Source organism: Rana temporaria, chromosome 11 (assembly GCF_905171775.1).
Source record: "Rana temporaria chromosome 11, aRanTem1.1, whole genome shotgun sequence".
NCBI classification, from domain to species: domain Eukaryota; kingdom Metazoa; phylum Chordata; class Amphibia; order Anura; family Ranidae; genus Rana; species Rana temporaria.
In genome coordinates, this window is record NC_053499.1 from 14,469,037 (window position 1) to 14,492,161 (window position 23,125).

Sequence of the window (23,125 nt, forward strand, 5' to 3'; positions counted from 1 at the left end):
GCCCGCAGGCCTTGTGTTTGACACCTGTGTTCTAGAGGATTCTAGAATCATAGTGGGAGGAAGAACAGGGAATGCAGCCTGGATATTTATGGGACTCTAGCCAATCCAATGGGGAGGTGTATCCAGTTGGTGGTTAGAGAGCCCATATAACAGTCTGAGGTCTGAGCAGCAGGGTGCAGAGTACCTGAGTTCAGTCCTGCTGGAGGAGATGGTGGTGCAGTGGAGGGGATCTGCCCCTTGGGTAGATTTCTAGAAGAAGCTGTTAGGAAGACACATAGGTCCTATCTAAGCTTAGCTGAGGGCCTATACACAAGCTAGAGTCCAGGGATCAAGTTGGGTCTGGAAAAGCTCACTGGAGAGAGCCAGGAGGAAGTTGGTGGGAAGGGGTTCAGCTGTTTTATGGTGGTGTGAGTCTACAGCTCCTTCAAAAGGAAGAGCCTGGTGGATATGGTCAGGGGACAACCAATGATCATGTGAGTAAGCAACAACAATTCTGAAGAGTATTAGTCACCATCAACATAGAGATCATATGGGACATTCCTTTTTGTATTGTGCAGCCAGAAAGCTGAGGAGACCTCAAGTTGTTCAGGTCTACAGTTTATTGGGGTGTCCCATGCTTTCTATCTCAATCCAAGTTCCCAATAAAACCTAAAAAAGACTCCCTTATACTGTTCTTTGGAGCCAGTGGAAGGAATAGTAAGAAAAATGCTGGGTGCCAGACTGTGTGTGTTCTAAGTGGGGAAATAGTACTGCATTCAACAGCAGCTCCTATGGGGATGTACTACACACTTTTCCAGTCCTTAGATGTGGACAGTACCAGGGCTGTTCTGTTCAGCACCCAGGGCAGATGATGCCAAATTGAGCTCCTTCCCCATGGAGTGGTCTACTTGTTCTCCCCCTTGCTTTACCTGTCCATAGTTAGAATGGAGGGTGCATTGCACATGGATGACCATTTACTTCAGTTAGTGTCTGAATGGTTCTGCAGTGTTGCATTACAGTGTATGTGAGGAGTGTGGGCGTGTTGGATGGAGGTTTGTCAACAGTAGTCCTTAGACTAGACAAAAAGACACAGCTTGGTAGAAGGGGGGCTCTGGTCCTATAGTTTTCCGTCACTGATCTGGAGTATCCTTGCGCTGTGGTGCTCGCCACATGTCCCCCCCCCCTTTCTCTAGCCGTGGATGTAGTGATGTTTTTTAAGACAATTTTCCTAAAAAGGTCACTACTAGGTCTAGCAGTGGCTCTTCCTACTGAGCTATCTGAACCTCTGGAAAGCTGCTTACCTGATCATTTGGTCATTCTTCATTGATGACCCTGTTTCTTGGTGAACTTGGAACTCCTTGCTTCTCCCTTGAACTTCCTATTTAAGCCATGCCTCTACACTTGTTGTTTTGCCAGGTTGGTGTGCTTATGGCAGTATTTTGCTTTTGTTGTGTCCTTATCTACCATTACCCATGTACAGACCCTTGGCTTACGACGATACAACAACCACACTTTATTGCTTTCCACTTTAAGCCCGATACCTTTGGCTACTGACCTTGACTTGACTTCTGACTACATCTCTCATTGCTTTTATACTGCTACTTGTGTACTGATCCCAGGGTGTGATTAACCATAAACCTGTACATTGTTTCAGATACTGGACTGCAAGCCTGATCGCAGATCAACACAAAGACTGGTTTATGACGGGTTCACTTTAAAATTACACAGGTCTGCTTTGAGGGCAGTGATCAGGGCATACGCAACATACACATTTTTCCAAATGTATTAATGGCATTGGCCTGTTCTCATCTTTCTAGGGCTAAATGGGTTAAACCCTTCTCCCCATCAGTCAGATAATCTATCTGCTTCATGAGTCACTTGGAACATGCATTAGCTTTGTTTAGGAATAATTATGATGCTCTTTTATAATTGGTGTCCGTAGCTGGAGCTCCCATAGACACCAGATAGGAAGCTTTGTAGAATTTTCTCAGTGGTATTAATTAATTTGAGATCATAGGCCCCGGTAGCCCTTTGAAACTCAACATGTGTGTGAGGCTTAGCTCTAAAGAGGTTGGAGACGGCGCTTTCAAAAGAGTTTACTAATTAATAAAGATTTTCTCAGTAATTGGACAAAGATAGGCTACGTGCGGAGCTCAGACCTTACCAGAAAACGGTGGTATTTAACATCTCACATCTCCGTTTTATTTATAGGATTATCCCTTGAAGGAATTTGTTTACCTGCTTTGAAGGAAATGCCAAGTCAGCAATTAGAAACTGTTGGGGAAAAAAAAAGTTGGAGGCATCCTTCGTTTCATAGTGAGGTTTATTTGAGGCCATGCCAGATCCTCATGGGCTCACTTTTTTGCTTCCTTAATTTGAAGGGACGGTTTGGTTTTGTAATTCAATTATTTTAAACCTTTTTTCCCAGGGTCTAATTTCTGTATAACCAACATTGGCCATGGCGTGAGTTGGCAGGGTTGCCAGGGGAGAATCACATAGCTTTCCACAAGTGATACATTGTTGTGCCTGCTGCCTTGCCTGCCAGAAACAGCTTCTGTGCAGAACCTCACCTGATAGGACATTCTGCGGGAATTGGGGTGCATGGGATAAATGGCACAATCGGAAGATTGACCTACAGAAAGAAGCCTTGCCTGCCATGACAACTTGTGTGTAACCCCTAACCTGATGGGACATTCTGCAAGAAGTGGGGTGCATGGGATGAATAGCGGGATGGGAAGATTGTCCTACAGAAAGGAGCCTTACCTGCCATGACAACCTGCATGCAACCCCTTCACCTGATGGGACATTTTGTGGGAAGTGGGGTGCAAAGGATGAATAACGGGATGGGAAGATTGTCCTACAGAAAGGAGCCTTGCCTACCACTACAACTTGTGTGCAACCCCTAAACTGATGTGACATTTTACAGGAAGTGGGGTGCTTAGGATAAATAGCGGGATGAGAAGATTGTCCTACAGAAAAGGATCCTTAAAAGTGGGGTGTATTTCCACGCAAAATGTGATAAGCAAAATTATTATATCACTATGTGAAATAAAAATAACTACTTATAATACCAAGCAGCTCCTCTGAAAACAAAATATAAATATAAATATATACTGTGCAATGGAATAGAAGTGTGGAAGAGGGCGCTAGTGAGATAAATCACCTAGTGTGAATAATTCCTAACAATTGGGGCACACTCGCTAGGAGGATCCCAAATAGCAGGGTGATACTACTAAATTAAACACTCTGATGGGTATGGATTCAACAATCAATGAATCTCTATCTAGAGATATCTTAAGTGTACACAGATAAATCCAAAGAATAAAGTCCGTAAAGAAAATTGAATAAATGCAACAAAATTGTCTAAAAAGTAATAAATAATAAAATGTGAAAAAAAATTGAAAAAAAGTGTGTCTCTTGATTAACACTGGTGATAATGCAGCCTCCACCATCTATTAGAACTTCACTCGATGTGCTCTTAACAGGGAATGCGCTTACCAGATTTTATGGACCACTTTAATGAAAAAGTAGGTCTGCTACGCTGAACAGGTTACAGTGCCTGTACACTATTCACCAAACGCTGGAACTGCCACGATGCTTGTACCCATGGTATCCCAGAATTCCAACCACAAAAAACAAAAGGGGTCTATAGTGTATTACCGCTTTAATACTTACTTGTGTGGGTGCCTGCCCGGCACTAGGACTGCACTAACGTTACGCATGCAGTCCTAGTGCCGGGCAGGTTTTCCCCTTGGTTTTCCCGGCGGACGTTTTGACCGCCAGGAAAACCAATCGTGTGTACAAGGCAGTAGACCTTTTGTTTGGTGTTCTCATTGGATTGTGTATACAGTATGTGAATCATCTCACTTCCTGTCCAAGTGGCCACCAAAGTTTTGAACTAAGCTTCCTCTGTCTCGTATGCATTTTCCAAATCTTGCCATGGCCTGGTGCATGGCTCCCAACTATCCCTGATTTCGAGAGACTGTCCCTGATCTGAAGCAAAGACCCTCTGTCCCTCTTTCCTTCTCATTTGGCCCTTGTTTTGGTCTGATCTACAGTATATGGTTGTATATAAAATTTACCATTTACATTTCAAAAAGTGTTTCACAGTGCTAAACCTTTCATTCAATTTCTAAATTGCTGCATTTGTAAATGTCCTAAGCCAGTACAAAGAAATTGTAGTGGTTAAAAAAAAAAGTGAGTTTTGCAAATTTTGTTTTTATAATTGTCCTTTAAGGGGGCCTGGCAGTGTGTGTGTCTTATGACTACAAACTTTTGCTAAAAGGTGTCCCTCGTTGCCATCTAAAAAAGTTGGGTGGTATGCTGGTGTTTTTTTTTTTATTCAGATCTGTTGTTTTCAAGTTTCTCTTTTTCCTATGTTGCTGACCTTCAGAGGTTTGCCTTTGTAGGCTTTTTAGAAGAAATACAATGTGACAGCTGGTTGTATTAAAATCTGACCCAGCCTTGAAGATCATTTGTTGTAAATTCTGCTTGGGAATAACATCAATTCCACCTGGTTAATTCAGGCCCTGGGCCTTTAGATTACTTAACTTGTAGACAAAATGCATCTGCCTACACAATACAAAGCATGCCAGGTAAACATATAGCTTGCTGGGTGATCCTTCTTTAAAGAGTAACTCTTTTAGCAAGAATGGGTGATCTATGTGCAATAAAATTGTAATAAAAAAGGTACACAAGTCCAGCTCAAATGCCTATAATCACAACAGCAGAGCTACTGTCATACTCGATTATGATCAGCTATCAAGTGTTAATAGCACACAAGAAAGATAACGTTGATAAATGGCAAGAGAAGTCCAAAATAGCACACAGATGGTGATCTTATTGTAATAAATACATGTGCACCTCACATCAGAGTCCGTGCGTCACACTCCCCTTTGGGGCTCACACTCACCAGAGAGTTGAACACATTAGGCATTGATATGTTAGCCACGACTATCCTCAGTATCATGGAAGGTGTCACTGCATATGCTGGGGTCTCCACCGGTACTCGGACAGAAAGAAGACTCATTTAGCGTAATTCAGTTTTTCTCTAAAGTTTTATTAGTTTCCAAACGTGTATTCCATAAAACAGCACCAGTCAAACGATATAGGAGATTGTCTAAGCATAAAACAGCGTTCCACACAATCTAGGAGATGATGAGACTCATACGCTGTAAGGAGGCAGCGTCCCCCGCTCACTTCCTGGTTTGTCTCTTCCTGATCGTGGAACGCACAGGTCAGAAAGCTCATGGGCACTTGTAAGTACTGACCCTAAACTGATCGCAGTGACTGTACAGCGTTCTGAGAATCGCACTGGGTACTAGCAATTGTGTATTGGCACAAGGTAAGCAGATGTCAAAGAGACTTGCCTTTGGACTTCAGCTGTGACAGAGTAGACTGTTCATTTATCACATTTACTTCAGGAGAACACTGGGGTAGATTCAGTAACATTTGCGCAGTTTTTACGTAGGCGCAGGGCACCGTTTTTGCCCTGCGCCCCCGCAAATTTTCTGCGCTACCCTCGATTCACGGAGCAGTAGTTCCGTAAATTGCGTGGGAGCTCCGGCAAAATGCCCGGCGTAAGCGCGTGCAATTTAAATGATCCCGTAGGGGGCAGGAATCATTTAAATTAGGCGCGTTCCCGCGCCGAGCGTAGGGCGCATGCTCCGTCGGGAAACTTTCCCGACGTGCATTGCGGCAAATGACGTCGCAAGGACGTCATTTGCTTCAAAGTGAACGTGAATGGCGTCCAGCGCCATTCACGATTCACTTACGCAAACGACATAAAATGTAAACCTCGCGACGCGGGAACGACGTGTATCCTTAGCATTGGCTGCCCCTGCTTTTAGCATGTGCAGCCTTACGCGAAACCCGACGTACGCAAACTACGTATACTGCGTATGCAGGGCTCGCGTAACATTGTGAATCAGCGTTAGTATGCAATTTGCATACTATACGCTGACCACAACGGGAACGCCACCTAGCGGCCTGCGTAAGAATGCAGCCTAAGATATGAGGGCATAAGAGCCTTATGCCACGCATATCTTAGGCTGCAGTCGGCGTAACGAGCTCTCTGAATCAGGAGAAGTCGTAACGCCTGCGCAAGTAAGCAATTGCGCTGCGTAACTATGGTTACGCAGGCACAATTGCTCTTTGAATCTGGGCCACTGTCTCTAACCATTGTTCACAAATCGTTTTGACGTATCCTATGCCCTAATCCTTCTCCTGTTCCAAGTTCTACCAACAACAACAACAAAAAAGACAACCCCTAGATTGTTCATTGGAGCCGGCGTGCATGGACTGTTGCATGGGTGCTTCTGCAACCAGTTAATATATGCTGCACCACACTTAATTTTGACCAAAATGTGCATGACGTCATGTGTTAAAGAGGAAGTAAACCATCAGGGACAACTTACACCTCCAGGTAAGCCTAGAGTAAGGCTTACCTATAGGAGCTTGCAATATCTCCGAGACCTACACGGTCTCAGGGATATTTGTAATTTCCCCCGAGCGACGCCTTCAACAGCGCATGTGCCGTCTTGATAGAGCACGCTGTGTCGTTTTAAGCCAGGGTCATGCCGTTAACAGCATCTCCCGTGGGCATGCCGACGTCACGCGACTCCGGACAGTCACAGAGTCGGCGTTTGCAGCCCCCGGAAGAAGAGTGGTGAAGAATAGATGCTCGCTGCCATGGAGGAAGACAATGACATTGCGGGCTTCTCAGGTAAGTGATGTATAGTAGTCCATTTTGTTTTACCTTTTCAGGGAAACATAGAGGAAGTAAAACCCATCAGGGTTTACTTCCTCTTTAAAGTGGGGCTTCATACCCAAAGATCCCCAAATCTCACGCCAACTTTCCAGTTGGTGCCTTAGATTGATCCCGGTATCAGGTTTTTCCCAACTATGGGTCCCGCAGTAAATGGGTCAGTGGGGTGGCTCTGAGATTTGATTACCTCATCCACAATGAAGAGATCATGGTTTGGCAATAGGAACTTTGTGGACCACTTTAGATGAACATTGTCCTTTTGTTCAGCTGTTCTTGAAATTTTGCTTAGTTCTGTGTTCCGAAAATCTGTTGGAAGTAAAACGTTGTGGAGCATGACTGCTGGCTGAAGAGTATTGGTTCCGTCAGCTATTTTTTATCATCAGCTGCACACAAAAACTGCAAAATATTAAAGCCAAACTCCAGCCAAGTTTTTTTTTTTTTTGGATAGAGTATGTTGGCTTCCTGATGAAATTAAACACTTTCTTGGACCACAGGATGTGTGCCCCTACCCCTTATCACAGCCCTTCTCAGTGTCAGTGAGAACTTTCTGAGAGGCAGAATTTGCTCATTGCTCAAGGAACCCCTGTCAACCTCTGGAGGTACCCTGGTTGAGAAACCTGGCCTTGGTGCCCCCAACTTGCTTTGTGGGTTCTGCCAAGCCACCAGAGCTTCCAGGGCTTGCATTGTAGGTGCCCCTAGGTGGAGGGGAGGGAAACCAGCACATTTCTGTCACTGATCTTTTCTTGCGACATGTATGTATAACATCACTTCCTGTTTCTGCTGTCACTCTCCCTGGCCACTGTTGCCAGGGAAGAAGGTATTGGAGAGCAATCTGTGCTCCCTCAGCTTCAATGAAGGGCAGATGAGAGTGAGACCCATGATGTTTCCTTAAAGTGGAGGTTCACCCTAAAACAATTATACAACATTACATCCAGCATACTTGCGACGTGAACAGTAAGCTGGTATATATGTTTTTTTTCGCCGTACATACCGTTATATTGTTATTTTCCCCCCCGGCTTCTGGGTTCTGATTCCCGCGGGACTGGGCGTTCCTATTCAGGAGGTAGATGATTGACGTCTGGTGAAAAACTTCCCAAGGCGCATAAGGTGCGTCACCAGTTTTCCGTAAATAGCCGACCTGCCTGTCGACTATACCGCGCCTACGCCATATAGAGCTAACTGCGCAGGCGCCATATAGAGCCGACTCGCAGGTCGGCTGTGCTCTCTCTATTTGTGCAGGATGACTGGTCTTATCTCCACCCCCTCCTCTAGTTTTCTACAGGAAGCCTGTAGTGGGTAGAACCTGCTGGAGTCCTCCCACAGCTTTGCTCTCTCTGTTTGTGCAGGGTGACTGGTCTTGTCTCCACCCCCTCCTGTAGTTTTCTGCAGGAAACCTGTAGTAGGTGGAGCCTGCTGGGTCCCTCCCACAGCTTTGCTCTCTCTGTTTGTGCAGGGTGACTGGTCTTGTCTCCACCCCCTCCTCTAGTTTTCTACAGGAAGCCTGTAGTGGGTGGAACCTGCTGGGTTCCTCCCACAGCTTTGCTCTCTCTGTTTGTGCAGGGTGACTGGTCTAGTCTCCACCCCCTCCTGTAGTTTTCTGCAGGAAACCTGTAGTAGGTGGAGCCTGCTGGGTCCCTCCCACAGATTTACTCTCTCTGTTTGTGCAGGGTGACTGGTCTTGTCTCCACCCCCTCCTGTAGTTTCCTGCAGGAAGCCTGTGGTGGGTGGAGCCTGCTGGGTCCCTCCCACAGATTTACTCTCTCTGTTTGTGCAGGGTGACTGGTCTAGTCTCCACCCCCTCCTGTAGTTTTCTGCAGGAAACCTGTAGTAGGTGGAGCCTGCTGGGTCCCTCCCACAGATTTACTCTTTCTGTTTGTGCAGGGTGACTGGTCTTGTCTCCACCCCCCCTGTAGTTTTCTGCAGGAAACCTGTAGTGGGTGGAGCCTGCTGGGTCCCTCCCACAGATTTACTCTCTCTGTTTGTGCAGGGTGACTGGTCTTGTCTCCACCCCCTCCTGTAGTTTTCTGCAGGAAACCTGTAGTGGGTGGAGCCTGCTGGGTCCCTCCCACAGATTTACTCTCTCTGTTTGTGCAGGGTGACTGGTCTTGTCTCCACCCCCTCCTGTAGTTTCCTGCAGGAAGCCTGTGGTGGGTGGATCCTGGTGGGTCCCTCCCACAGATTTACTCTCTCTGTTTGTGCAGGGTTACTGGTCTTGTCTCCACCCCCTCCTTTAGTTTTCTACAGGAAGCCTGTGGTGATTGGAACCTGCTGGGTCCCATCCAACAGCTATGCTCTCTTTATTTGTGCAGGGTGACTGGTCTTGTCTCTGCCCCTCCTCTAGTTTCCTGCAGGAAGCCTGTAGTGGGTGGAGCCTGCTTGGTCCCTCCCATAGCCTTGCTCTTTTTATTTGTGCAGGGTGACTAGTCTTATCTCCACCCCCTACTGTAGTTTTCTACAGGAAGCCTGTGGTGGGTGGAACCTACTGGGTCCCTCCCACAGCTCTTTGCACAGGCTATATGCAGCACAGTGATGCTACTTTATAAGGTACTATCTGTGTTTGCAAAGGCATTTGGTGCACCCCTGAGGAATTTAGGGCCAGATTCACCAAAGAGATACGCCGTCGTATCTCTGTTTCTATCTATGCGGCTGATTCATAGAATCAGTTACGCATAGATATCCAATTGTTTTACACTGTCGGATCTTAGGATGCAGTACCGCGGCCGCCGCTGGGGGGAGTTCGCGTCGTAAACCAGCGTCGGGTATGCAAATTAGCAGTTACGGCGATCCACGAAACTTTTTCCCGTTGTTACGTTGCCGCAAGTGTTAGTTTTCTGTCGCAAAGATAGGGCACCTTTTACAAAGTGGAAAATTACTCCACCATGTAAAAATATACCCGTCTTTCCCGCGTCGCTTTTGAATTTTTTTTTTTCACGTCGCGATTCACAAAACGTTGGCGCGTCGTAATTTCGCGCAAAGCACGTCGGGAAATTTGCGTCGGGAGCATGCGCAGTACGTCCGGCGCGGGAGCACGCCTAATTTAAATGGTACCCGCCTCATTTGAATTGGCCAGCCTTGCGCCGGACGGATTTAGGATACACCGCCGCAAATTTCCAGGTAAGTGCTTTGTGGATCGGGCACTTAGACAGAAAATTTGCGGGCTACGTGAATCTGGCCCTTATATCCTATGTGATAAATGGGAAATATATTTAAAAGTTCAGCTTTAAAGCCTTCAACCTGTTAGATGAAGGCAAAAAGTTCCCTGGTCACGAAGAGGTTAAAAAATTCTGATATTTGTTCTGCCGATCGTGTATTTTTTTTTTCTTTTCTTCAGATGACGGAAATGTAATACTTCCTTCTACCTGACGCTTTAGGCAACTTTCTAAAAACAACCAGGACGGAGGGGAAGCGAACGTTCCTCGGGCCGGCAGGAACGGGCGCAGCGGTTGGCAGTGCTCCTTTCTTTGCGTTTGACTGTTCAGATTAGATGGAAGATGCGCTGACAGATGGTTTCGCACTGACCTCTGCCGGAAGGAATGAGCTGAGTGATTCTGCTGCCAGAGCTCGGAGTCGTCTTCATGCTGTGCAGCAAGGCAGGGAAAGGAACCAGAGGGGGGGGGGGGGGGGGGTAAAGAGACGCTGATCCGCGGCATCCCCTCACCGTATTAATAATTGATCGGAATGAAAGGTGCTTGTTTGTATATTATGTCAGACCCGTATGCTGGAACTTGTTCTGTAGAATAATACAGCGGGTGTGTTTGGATCTCCGTAGCAGAGTTTAACCACTTCCATACCAGGCACTTACGCACCTTCCCGCCCAAGCCAATTTTCAGCTTTCAGCACTGTCGCACTTTGAATGGCAATTGCCCGGTCATGCTACACTGTACCCAAACAAAATTGGCGTCCTTTTTTCCCCACAAATAGAGTTTTCTTTTGGTGGTATTTGATCAAATCTGCAATATTTTTTTTTTGCGCAACAACTAAAAAAAGACTGAAAATTTTGAAAAAAATTACGTTTTTATTTTTTTCTGTTATTTTTTTTGTAAATAAGTAAGTTTTCTCTTTCAATTACGGGCACTGATATGGCGGCACTGATGGGCACCGATGAGATGGCACTGATGGACATCGATGAGGTAGTACTGACGGGCACAGATGAGGTGGCACTGATTGGCGGCGCTGGTATGCGGCACTGATGGGCACTCATAGGCGGCACTGAGGGGCACACATGGTGGCACTGATGGGCACACATAGGTGGCACTGATGGGCACACATAGGCGGCACTGATAGGCACTCATGGGCGGCACTGGGCACTCATAGGCGGCACAGATGGGCACTCATGGGCGGCACTTATGGGTGGCACTGATGGATACTTATGGGTTGCACAGATGGGCACTGATAGGTGGGCACTGGGCATGGATGGGCACTGTGGGGTGGCACTGATGAACACTGTGGGGTGGCACTGATGGACACTGGGGTGGCACTGATGGACACTGTAGGGCAGCACTGATTCCCATGTTGCCAGTCAGTGCCCATTTTTGGGCACTGATTGGCATCTTTTTTTTTTTTAATGCTTTATTTTTTTCTGATTTTTTTTTTTTCAGGCTTTTTTTTTTTTTTGCCGTTCCCTGGTTGTCCAGTGTGGCGATCCGAGGGGGGGCTGCGCTGATAAACAATCAGCGCGAACCCCCCCTGTCAGGAGAGCCGCCGATCGGTTCTCCTCTACTCGCGTCTGTCAGACGCGAGTGAGGAAGAGCCATCAACAGCTCTTCCTGTTTACATCGTGATCAGCCGTGATTGGACACGGCTGATCACGTGGTAAAGAGTCTCCGCCGGAGGATGTCAGACTGACACCCCGCATCACCGATCGCCTCGATGCGCGCCCCCACGGGCGCGCGCGGCATGAAATCCTGCAGGACGTCCATGGACGTCCAGTCAGGATTTCAAAACCACTTCCCGGACGTAAATCGGCCATAGGCCGGGCGGGAAGTGGTTAAAGAAAAAAAAAAAGCATAGCTGGGAAATCCGTTTTTTTTTCTTTCTTTTTTTTTTAGCAGCAGTAAAGCCGAAATACTTGGAAAAATGTAAAATATAAGGCAGATATTCCGGTAACTTAACTGGTTGCCGACCAGCCGCCGTCGTGTTACCGCGGCAGGTCGGCTCCCCTGCGCGAGAGCACGTAGTATAACGTCGGCTCTCGCGCAGGTCACTAGGGGCGCCCCCGACTCCTGTGCGCGTGCCCGGCGAGCGCGATCGCCGCTGGGCACGCGCGATCGCTCGTTACAGAGCGAGGACCGGGAGCTGTTTGTGTAAACACACAGCTCCCGGTCCTGTCAGGGAGAGAAATGCTGATCTTCTGTTCATACAATGTATGAACAGCGATCAGTCATTTCCCTCAGTCAGGCCACCCCCCCTTCAGTTAGAATACACACAGGGAATATACTTAACCCCTTCCCTGCCCCCTTGTGGTTAACCCCTTCACTGCCAGTGGCATTTTTATAGTAATCCAATGCATTTTTATAGCACTGATCGCTATAAAAATGACAATGGTCCCAAAAATGTGTCAAAAGTGTCCGAAGTGTCCGCCGTAATGTTGCAGTACCGAAAAAAAAATCGCTGATCGCCGCCATTACTAGTAAAAAAAAAAAAATATTAATAAAAATGCCATAAAAATACCCCCTATTTTGTAAACGCTATGGGCCAGATTCCCGTACATCCTGCGGCGGCGGCGCGTAAGCTATTTACACTACGCCGCCACAACTTACAGGAGCAAGTGCCGTATTCTCCAAGCACTTTCTCCGTAATTTGCGGCGGCGTAGTGTAAATGGCCCGGCGTATGGCCGCGTAATTCAAAGGGGGCGGCTTGTATTCAAATTAAGCGCGCCCCCGCGCCGATCGAACTGTGCATGCGCCGGGCTGAAAAATAGCCCAGTGCGCATGCTCCAGCTCACGACGGAAAACGCCAATGACGCCGACGTGAGCGTCATTGACGTAAAGTCGTATTCGTGAACGACTTAGGAAAACAACGTAACCGACGGAAAAAGCCGACGCGGACCCGACGCCATACTTAACATGGCATACGGTGGACTGGCGTAAGGTTACCCCTCATATAGCAGGGGTAGCCTTATGCTTACGGAAACGACATACGCGACGACTACGCGACGCAAATTTGTTCGGGAATTGGCGTATCAGGCTCATTTGCATAGTTAAATGAGAACTGAACGTAAACGCCACCTAGTGGCCGGCGTCCCATTACATCTAGGATCCGACGGTGTAAGTGACTTACACCTGTCAGATCTTGGCCGTATCTATGCGAAAATGATTCTAGGAATCACTCGCATAGATACTCAGAAAACAGAGATACAACAGTGTTTCCTGAGTTACACCGTCGTAACTCTTTTGAGAATCTGGCCCAAAATCTCTTGCGCAAACCAATCAAACGCTTGTTGCGATTTTTTTTTTTTTTTTTTACGAAAAATAGGTAGAAGAATACGTATCGGCCTAAACTGAGGAAAACAAACGTTTTTTTATATATTTTTGGGGGATATTTATTATAGCAAAAGGTAAAAAATATTATTTTTTTTCAAAATTGTCGCTCTATTTTTGTTTATCATTACCACTTACTAGAATGACGTCACCGTCGTAAACATTGGCTTGTTCCGGTTTAATTTCGAGCATGCACACTGGGATACCCCCACGGACGGCGCATGCGCAGTTGAAAAAAAACTTAATTTACGTCGGGTCAAGACGTATTTACATAAAACATGCCCCCATCACATCCATTTGAATGGCGCGCCCTTACGCCGCCAAAGATACACTACGCCGCCGTAACTTACGGCACGCATTCTTTGAGGATTAAAAAAAAATAATAAGTTACGGCGGCGTAGTGTGTCAAAGATACACTACGCCCGACGGATATATGCGCCGATGTACGTGGATCTGGCCCAGGGTCTGCAGGTGAGTCATCTGTACACAACAATAGGGTAGAGCTGGGCAGCATTAGTAACAGCACTTCACACTGAGATACCAGGACACAAAAGGACTAAAGCACAGGACTATGGGCCAGATTCACAGAGCAGATACGGCGTCGTATCTGTTGTTCTATCTATGCGGCTGATTCATAGAATCAGTTTTGCATAGATAGCCATAAGATCCGACAGGTGTAATTGTTTTACACTGTCGGATCTTAAGATGCAATACCGCGGCCGCCGCTGGGGGGAGTTCGCGTTGTAAACCAGCGTCGGGTATGCAAATTAGGAGTTACGGCGATCCACAACGGTTTTTCGCGTTCGCTACGTCGCCGCTAGTCTAGTTTCCCGTCGCAAAGTTAGTCGTTTTTTTTGGTGCCTTAACTTTACACAGCAATCGTATTGCTGTATAAAGTATGGCCGTCGTTCCCGCGTCGAAATTTAAAAAATAACGTTGTTTGCGTAAGCCGTCCGGGAATACGGAATTACGCTACGCGCGTCGCCGTTCGGAAAAATTACGTCACTTTGCGCAAAGCACGGCGGGAGTTCGGAAACGGAGCATGCGCGGCAGGTCCGGCGCGGGAGCGCGCCTAATTTAAATGGCACACGCCCATTTAAATTGGCCCGCCTTGCGCCGGAGGCCGCCGGCATAGTTTTCATCGCAAGTGCTTGGTGAATCAGGCACTTGCGATGAAAAATTGCGGCGGTGTAACGTATCTACGATACGTTACGCCGCCGCAGTTCTATGTGAATCTGGCCCTAAAACTTCAAGGGACAAGGGGATTTAAACTGAGATAGTTGGCAAGTATGAGGAAGTTGCTTTGGGCCCCACAACAATGACAGGGCCCAGGGCAGCTTCCCCTTTTGCCCTTCCTTAAAGACGGCCCTGCTGCTACCGTTGACAGAGCCGTTTGGATGCTTTGCAAATCCAGAAAAAGGGTTCGGTTGGTGAATGGACATGACTCCCTCCCTCCTTCTCTCGCGGGCTGCTCTCTGACTTTTGATTGGCGCGGCAGCTCCCTGCGCGCACAATACAGGCTGACTGAGCCCGCTCACGCAGGACGCCTCTCACAATAGCCGGCTTTATACCGAGCCATGTGGCAAATCGACTGAGTGCCGATCAAATGCCCCCCGCTGAAAACGTGGCGCGGCTTGTAAGTTCCCTTCTGTTAGGAGACAACCGATTCACAGCACCCTCTCCCTTCATCCTTTGTTCCCTCACTTCCTCCGAATGCGTCGGCTTCAAAGCCTCGGCGGCTGCCAGTACAAGGTTTAAAGACTTTCCTTCCCAGATAAAAAAAAAAGGGAATAAAAAAAAAGGAGGCTATTTGCTTTGTGAAGAGCGACGCACGGGGCGCACAGCGTGATAGCTCCAGGGGGGGCCAAACAAAAGTTTTGTCCTGGACGGAGATGCACAATGTTCCGGAGAAAACAATTAAGGGTAGCGTGGCCTATTTAAATGGACCTCAATGTGACACGCAACTGCTACAGAGTTCATATTACAAAGAACAAGGAGGGCTGCTGTGTTTCTCCAGCAGGGATGATCTACTTCTTAAAGGATGATTCCACCTTTACAGCAAAACTGACTTCCTAAGATACAGAAAATAGATTTTTGTGATGCCTTGAAAAAGTATTCATACCCCTTATGCCGCGTACACACCATCACTTTATGTGATGAAAAAAAATGACGTTTTTAAAAACGTCACTTTAATTGACTGTGTGTGGGGGAAAACGTCGTTTTATGTCTTGTAAAAAACGACCAAAAAAAATTGAAGCATGCTTCAATTTTATGTGTCGTTTTTCAAAAGTGCACTTTTTACTTCACAGAAATTGACCGTGTGTAGCAAAAAACGTTGTTTTCTAAGACGTTTTTTCATCCACGCATGCCCAGAAGCTACTTATGAAGCAAGCTTCAATGGAAAAATGTGGTGGAACGTAACCTCGCTTTGCAAGATCATTGTGAGAAAACGATGGTGTGTAGGCAACTTCGTCTTTGAAAATTGAAGTTTCAAAAATGTCGTTTTTTACTTCACAGAAAGTGTCGTTTTTTTTCATCACATAAAGTGATGGTGTGTACGCGGCATTAGAATTTTCCACATTTTGTCATGTTACAACCAAAAACGTAAATGTATTTTTTTGGGGATTTTATGTGATAGACCAACACAAAGTGGCACATAATTGTGAAGTTTAAGGAAATAAATAAATGGGGCCAGATTCACAGAAGAAGTACGCCGGCGTATCTACTGATACGCCGGCGTACTTTCAAATTTGCCGCGTCGTATCTTTAGTTTGAATCCTCAAACCAAGATACGACAGCTTTTTGGCTTCGATCCGACAGGCGTACGGCTTCGTACGCCTTCGGATCGTAGGTGTAATACTTCGGCGCCCGCTGGGTGGAGTTTGCATCGTTTTCCGCGTCGGGTATGCTAATTAGCTTTTTCCGGCGATTCACGAAGGTACGCGCGGCCGTCGCATTCTCTTACGTCGTCGCTATTCGGCTTTTCCCGGCGTATAGTTAAAGCTGCTATTTTGTGGCGTATAGATAGACCTGCCATGTTAAAGTATGGCTGTCGTTCCCGCGTCAAATTTCAATTTTTTTTTTTTTGTAAGTCTTCCGTGAATAGGAAAGGACGTAACTCACGTCGAAGTTCAAAAAATGACGTAGGTGCGACGTCATTTTGCGCAAAGCACGGCGGGAAATTTCAAAACGGAGCATGCGCAGTTCAATGAATCACGCCCCCTACCTGCCCAATTTGATATACACGCTGAGAAATACACTACGCCGCCGTAACTTACAACGCAAAATCTTTGAGAATTTCAAAATACGCCAGGTAAGGTACGGCGGCGTAGCGTATCGCTGATACGCTGCGCCTGGGCAATTCTACCTGAATCTGGCCCATGGTTTTCATTTTTTTTTTTTTACAAATAAATATGTGAAAAGTGTGGCGTGCATTTGTATTCAGCCCCCTTTTCTCTGATACCCCCCAACTAAAATCTACTGGAAACAATTGCTTTCACAAATCAGCTAATTAGTAAATTTAGAGTCCACCTGTGTGTAATGTAATCTCAGTATAAATAGAGCTGTTCTGTGAAGCCCTCAGAGGTTTGTTAGAGAACCTTATGCCCCGTACACACGATACAAAAATCAAACGACAGATCGTCCAAATTTTTTCTGCTGACTAGTCACAAGTAGAAATTGGATTGGTTACTAAAGTGACAATAATTTTTGCACGAAAAAAAAAAAAAAGCTGTGGTTATCTCGCTATTATGCCCTTGAAATTGTTATCTTGCTTAATTTAATTTACCATAATTGCTTAAATGTTATAAAATATTTTGTATATTATAATAGTAATTGTATATAATATGTCATATTATTATTATATTTGAAAATATAGAAATTTGTCTATATATATATATATATATATATATATATATATATATATAATTATTGTTATTATGAAACAATATATATATATATATATAGACAAATTTCTATATTTTCAAATATAATAATAATAATAATAATACTAATAAGTAATATGACATATTATATAAAATTACTATTACTGCATAAAAAAAAAAATATATATATATAGATATATATATATATATATATATATATATATATATATATATATATATATATATATATATATATATATAATGCAGTAATAGTAATTTTATATAATATGTCATATTACTTAATATATATATATATATATATATATATATATATATATATATATATATATATATATATATATATATATATATTATTGTTTTTATGAAACAATTTTTTATATATATATTTATTTTATGCAGTAAAGTAAGACGTAACTTACAGTAAAGGGGTTGTAAAGGAAAACATTTTTTTCCCTAAATAGCTTCTTTTATCCTTAGTGCAGTCCTCTTTCACTTACCTCATCCTTCCATTTTGCTATTAAATGTCCTTATTTCTTCTGAGAAATCCTCACTTCCTGTTCTTCTGTCTGTAACTCCACACAGTAATGCGAGGCTTTCTCCCTGGTGTGGGGGTGAGCAGGAGTGTCTGGACACTCTCTACTTTGATCAAGAAAGGAGCTGTATGTTAGTGGGTGTCCTGACTCTCCTGCTCGCCCCCTCAAGAGGCTTTCTCCACACCAGGGAGAAAGCCTCACATTACTGTGTGGAGTTACAGACAGAAGAACAGGAAGTGAGGATTTCTCAGAAGAAATAAAGACATTTACAAGAAAAATGGAAGGATGAGGTAAGTGAAGGAGGACTGCACTAAGGTAAAGGAAGCTATTTAGGGAAAAAAAATTGTACCTTTACAACCCCTTAAATTATAATATATATTTATATGATAAAAATATGTGTTGTATTATAATTATATTTTAAATAATATGTATACTTAAATTGCACTAAAGTAAGACATGACTTGATTTTGTATTTTTTTTTTTTTAATCCAGCCTCCTCTCACCCCAGACTAAGCCCCGCCTTTTTTTTTGCTCTTTTTTTTTCCTCCAGGTCCTCGGAGAGTACATTGTGTCTGGGATTCCGTTAGCCAAAGAAAAAAGCGCGAACAGGTTGAAGCTGTTCATTTAAATGCAGAGGTACAAAGCATGACTTTTTGTAGAAATAATTGTCTCGGGCCCTTAGACAATTACCATCCATGCTAATTAGGAAAAGATTAATTCATTGAGCTTAGCAAGAGCTAAAAGTAACATCTGTTACCTCGGAACTTATCTTTTTTTCATTTTTTTTTTTTTTTTTAACGTAAAAGGTTAACCGTGTTGTGGAATAAAAATGTAGACTGTATTACATTTATACTTCAGTAGCAGGCTTTTTCACTGATGCCCTGTACTCACGCAGCTAGATTCAGGTACCTGCGCGCCTAGTTACGGCGGCACAGCGTATTGTATTTACGCTACGCCGACGCAACTTGCAGGAGCAAGTGCAGTATTCACAAAGCACTTGCTCTGTAAGTTGCGGCGGCGTAGCGTAAATGGGGCCGGCGTAAGCCCGCGTAATTCAAATGTGGAAGGGGGGCGTGTTTTATGCTAATGTGTGATGACCTGACGTGATTGACGTGTTTTACGAACGGCGCATGCGCCGTCCGTGTACATATCCCAGAATGCATTGCTCTCTAGTACGCCGCAACGATGTATTGGTTTCGACGTGAACGTGCCCTATTCGCAAACGACTTACGCAAACGACGTAAAAAATTCAAATTTCGAAGCGGGAACGACGTCCATACTTAACATTGGACCAAATTACACCCTCATAGACTGTGTATCTAAATAGACTGTTTGTGGCGCGGCTTTCTTTTGTTTACTTTGTCTTTGTGTTTTCGCACGCCAGCTGCTGCCTAGGGTCAGAGGGTGGGGGGGGCCACTAGCGCGGTTTCTTGTTTTCTGTTAACATTGGCTGCGCCTCCTAATAGCAGGAGCAACGTTACGCCGAAAAAGCCTTACGCAAACGACGTAAAAAACTACCGCCGGGCGCACGTACGTTCGTGAATCGACGTAACTAGGTAATTTTCATATTCTACGCCGAAAACAACGGAAGCGCCCCTAGCGGTCAACGTAATATTGCACACAATTATACGCTGCCGCATTCAAGTTACGTCGGTGGAGGAAGCCTATTTTTTTTTAGCGTATCTGCCTTTGAGAATCGGCATAACGATACGCCGGCACAGATTTCAAATTACGGCTGCGTATCTGGAGATACGCCGCCGTAAAAGCTACCTGAATCTGCCCCACGATCGGTTCATCCGATGAAAACGGACCGATGGATTTTTTCATCAGATATCCGATGAAGCTGACTTTCATCAGTCTTGCCTACACACCATCGGTTAAAAATCTGATCATGTCCAACACAGTGACGTAAAACACAACGACGTGCAGAGAAAAATGAAGTTCAATGCTTCCGAGCATGCGTCGACTTCATTCTGAGCATGCGTGGATTTTTGACCGATGGATTTCCCCACAGACGGTCCATCAGACTAACCGATCATGTGTACAGGGCATTAGACTTGTCAGCTGTATGAAGCAATGGGGTTTTCCGGGAATATTAGTTCTCCGGCATCAAAGTGGAGAGAACCAATCACCACTGAGCTTGTGCAAGAATATGAATATTAAATCCTAAATTATTGAAGCTGTGCAGGCTTATTTGTTAAAATATTTTTATTTACCCCCTTTTTTGGATTTGAGGGACTTCCCTAAGGTAGGTTGTCCACCCAAATGCTGAAAACATGAGTGTGCATGACAATATCAGAGTCCAATAAAGGAGCGCATGTCTCCTAAAGGGAGCGTGTACGTTTTCTAGCCAGCACTGCATGAAGCTATGTATTGTTGCCGCTGCCGCCCACTATCCAGGTGTCCTGCCCCCTGTTGAGCGCCGGCCAGGGATGGACTGGCCATTGGGACTACAGGGAGTTTCCCGGTGGGCCGATGGCTCAGTGGGCTGGCTTCAGTGACAGCGGACCACCGCCCCCCTCCGCTCCTCTGTCTCTCCCTTCCCGCAGCGCTCACCTCCTCTCCCTCCCCGCAGCAATCACCTGGGAGGACAAAGAAGCAGGGGGAGGACCAGAGGAGCATGGGGGAGGGGACAGCTGACTCAACAGCTATGGACTGGGAGTTTCTCACTTCTGCCTAATCTTGTCCCATAAGGGGGGGCACCAAACTGATTCTTTGCCCCGGGAGAAATAATGTCTAGCTTCCCCACTGGTACTGCCTATAAGACTACCAGTACCAGCTGTTCTACTCTAATAAAGTAGAACGGCTAGTGGCTAGTGGAGGGGGAGAGGCGGCTTGGGAGGCCGGGGGGGGGGGGGTGCGAGAGTTGTCCGGCCGCCATAGGAGAGACCTGTCAAAGTGGGCCAGTCTGGATGAAGTCCATGGCCAAATTTTTGTCCCAGTCCAGCCCTGGCGCCGGCCATCTGAATAACAGCAATGGGCGTTTTTTGGAAGTGCCTGATTAGAGCAAGATGCTCTAATAGGCTTCCCGATTAGAACCTGCTGGCTCTAATCGGCTTCCAAATGGTTAACCAGAGGGCGCACAGGCTGTGCGTTCCCTGGTTAAATAGTGCTGTGTTAGGGAATCGCTCCCCTAACACTGCCCCGCCCCTCAGCCAATTCGGTGCATCGGGTCTGGTTACCGGTCACCTGATTGGCTGAAGTGACATCGAGGGCGGAAAAGACATCTAGGGAGTGTGGAGAGGACGGCGCTGACCCGAGGAAGGTAAGTGCTGGGCTGTGGGCAAACCAGCTGCATTTGGGGGCACAAACTGGTGGAATTTGGCGTCACAAACTGGCGGAAAGTGGGGGCACTTTAAAGGTCCGACATACCGCGTTGGACCTTCAGAGCACCGACCGGAACTGTGGGTTCCCGCACGCATGCAAGGGGAGTGACGTCATCACGGCTTCGGCCACTAACACAACCGGAGTCCGCAAACTCAGAAGGAAGACTTGAGGAAGATGCAATGCATACTAGCACCTTATTTAATTGCCCTACAGGGGAAAGTTTTTTCTGTTTGTTTGTTTTTTTACTACATTGGTTTACAACCACTTTAATGGACTACCCGACCCTGTATCATCGGCACAGGAAAAAATAATGCCTGCACCCGCTTACTAGGGTAACTATCCACACAGGGCTAGATTCAGCAAGAATTTACGCCGGCGTATCTATAGATACGCTGCGTAAATTTAAAGCTGCCCCAGCGTATCTTCTTTCTGTATTCAGAAAGCTAGATACGCCGAAATTAGGCTAAGATCCGACTGGCGTAAGTCTCTTACACTGTCGTATCTTAGTTGCATATTTAGGCTGGCCGCTAGGTGGCGCTTCCGTTGATTTCAGCGTAGAATATGCAAATGAGCTGGATACGCCGATTCAGAAACGTACGTGCGCCCGGCGGATTTTTTTACGTCGTTTGTGTAAGGCTTTTTCCGGCGTAACGTTACTCCTGCTATATGAGGCATTGCCAATGTTAAGTATGGACGTTGTTCCCGCGTCGAATTTTGAAAAATTTTTGTCGTTTGCGTAAGTCGTTCGCGAATAGGGCTAGTAGGGTCGAAAGCATTGACTATTTGCGACGTGATTAGGAGCATGCGCACTGGGATACGTTCACGGACGGCGCATGCGCCGTTCGTTAGAAACGTCATTTACGTGGGGTCATGTTTTATTTACATAAAACACGCCCACCTCTTCTCAATTTGAATTAGGCGCGCTTACACCGAGAGATTTACGCTACGCCGCCGTAACTTAGGGCGCAGGTTCTTTGTGAATCCAGCCCCAGCCTCACTAAGTTACGGCGGCGTAGCGTATCTGAGATACGCTACGCCCGCACAAACTTACGGCGGGCTTTATGAATCTAGCCAAAAGGGTACCCAGACAGTAGACAGGCTCTAACCTTTGTTGGAAAAGGTTCCCATTATAGAACACAGAGAAAAAAGGTGTTTTGGTGGGATGTCACGCCATCATTGATTACTCGATATTTAGGGAGTAATGGAAATGTGTAGGTTAGGATAGCAAACTATTTGCCGCCATGTTTCCAGTGCAGCTTAGAGAACAGACGCCAGCAACTTATGCAATAAAAAGATACATTATAAACGTGATATGAGATATAAGTTGGATAACAAAAGACTAATTATGGTCTAATTATCTCTGAGACACGGATGGTGGAATATATAGTTCCTCACAATGTATATCATTATCCCTCCATGGTGGTATGGGAATTGGAAATATTAGATGTATGCCTACGATGACTTGGTAATGGCTATATAGTGAGCAGGGCCGGACTTACCATTGGCCTTGACTGGGCTCAAGCCCAGGGGCCCCACCCAATAGGGGGCCCCCTTTAAAAAAAAAAAAAAAAAAAAATTTTTTTTTTTTTTTTTTTTTTTTTTTTTTTTTTTAGGGGTCCGGAGGTCCCCAGGGCCCCGGACGGCAACCCCCCTTTTTTTTATTTATTTTTTGTAAAAAAATGTTTTTTTTTATATATTTTTTATTTTTATATATATATATATATATATATATATATATATATATATATATATATATATATATATATATATATTTTATTATTATTATTAAAGGGCCCAGGGGTCTCCAGGGCCCCGGACGGCAACCCCCCTTTTTTTTATTTATTTTTTGTAAAAAAATGTTTTCTTTATATATTTTTTATTTTTATATATATAATATATATATATGTATATATATATATATATATATATATATATATATATATATTATTATTATTATTATTATTAAAGGTCCCAGGGGTCTCCAGGGCCCCCGGATGGCAACCCACCTTTTTTATTTTTTTATAAAAAAAATTAAATTTTTTTATATATATATATATATATTTTTATTAAAGGGCTCAGAGGTCCCCAGGGCCCCATGTGGCAACCCCCCCTTTTTTATTTTTTTTATAAATGTT

The 23,125-nt window shown here is 45.2% G+C and overlaps 1 long non-coding RNA gene across 1 annotated transcript in view; it reads left to right on the forward strand.

Annotated features, from left to right (window-relative positions):
• The window catches only part of LOC120917059, a 427,114-nt gene that overhangs the window by 287,568 nt on the left and 116,421 nt on the right, over positions 1–23,125 (forward strand). Inside the window, exon 2 of the long non-coding RNA XR_005744163.1 lies at positions 18,214–18,299. This is a non-coding gene — a long non-coding RNA (uncharacterized LOC120917059). The remainder of the gene's footprint in view (positions 1–18,213; positions 18,300–23,125) is intronic.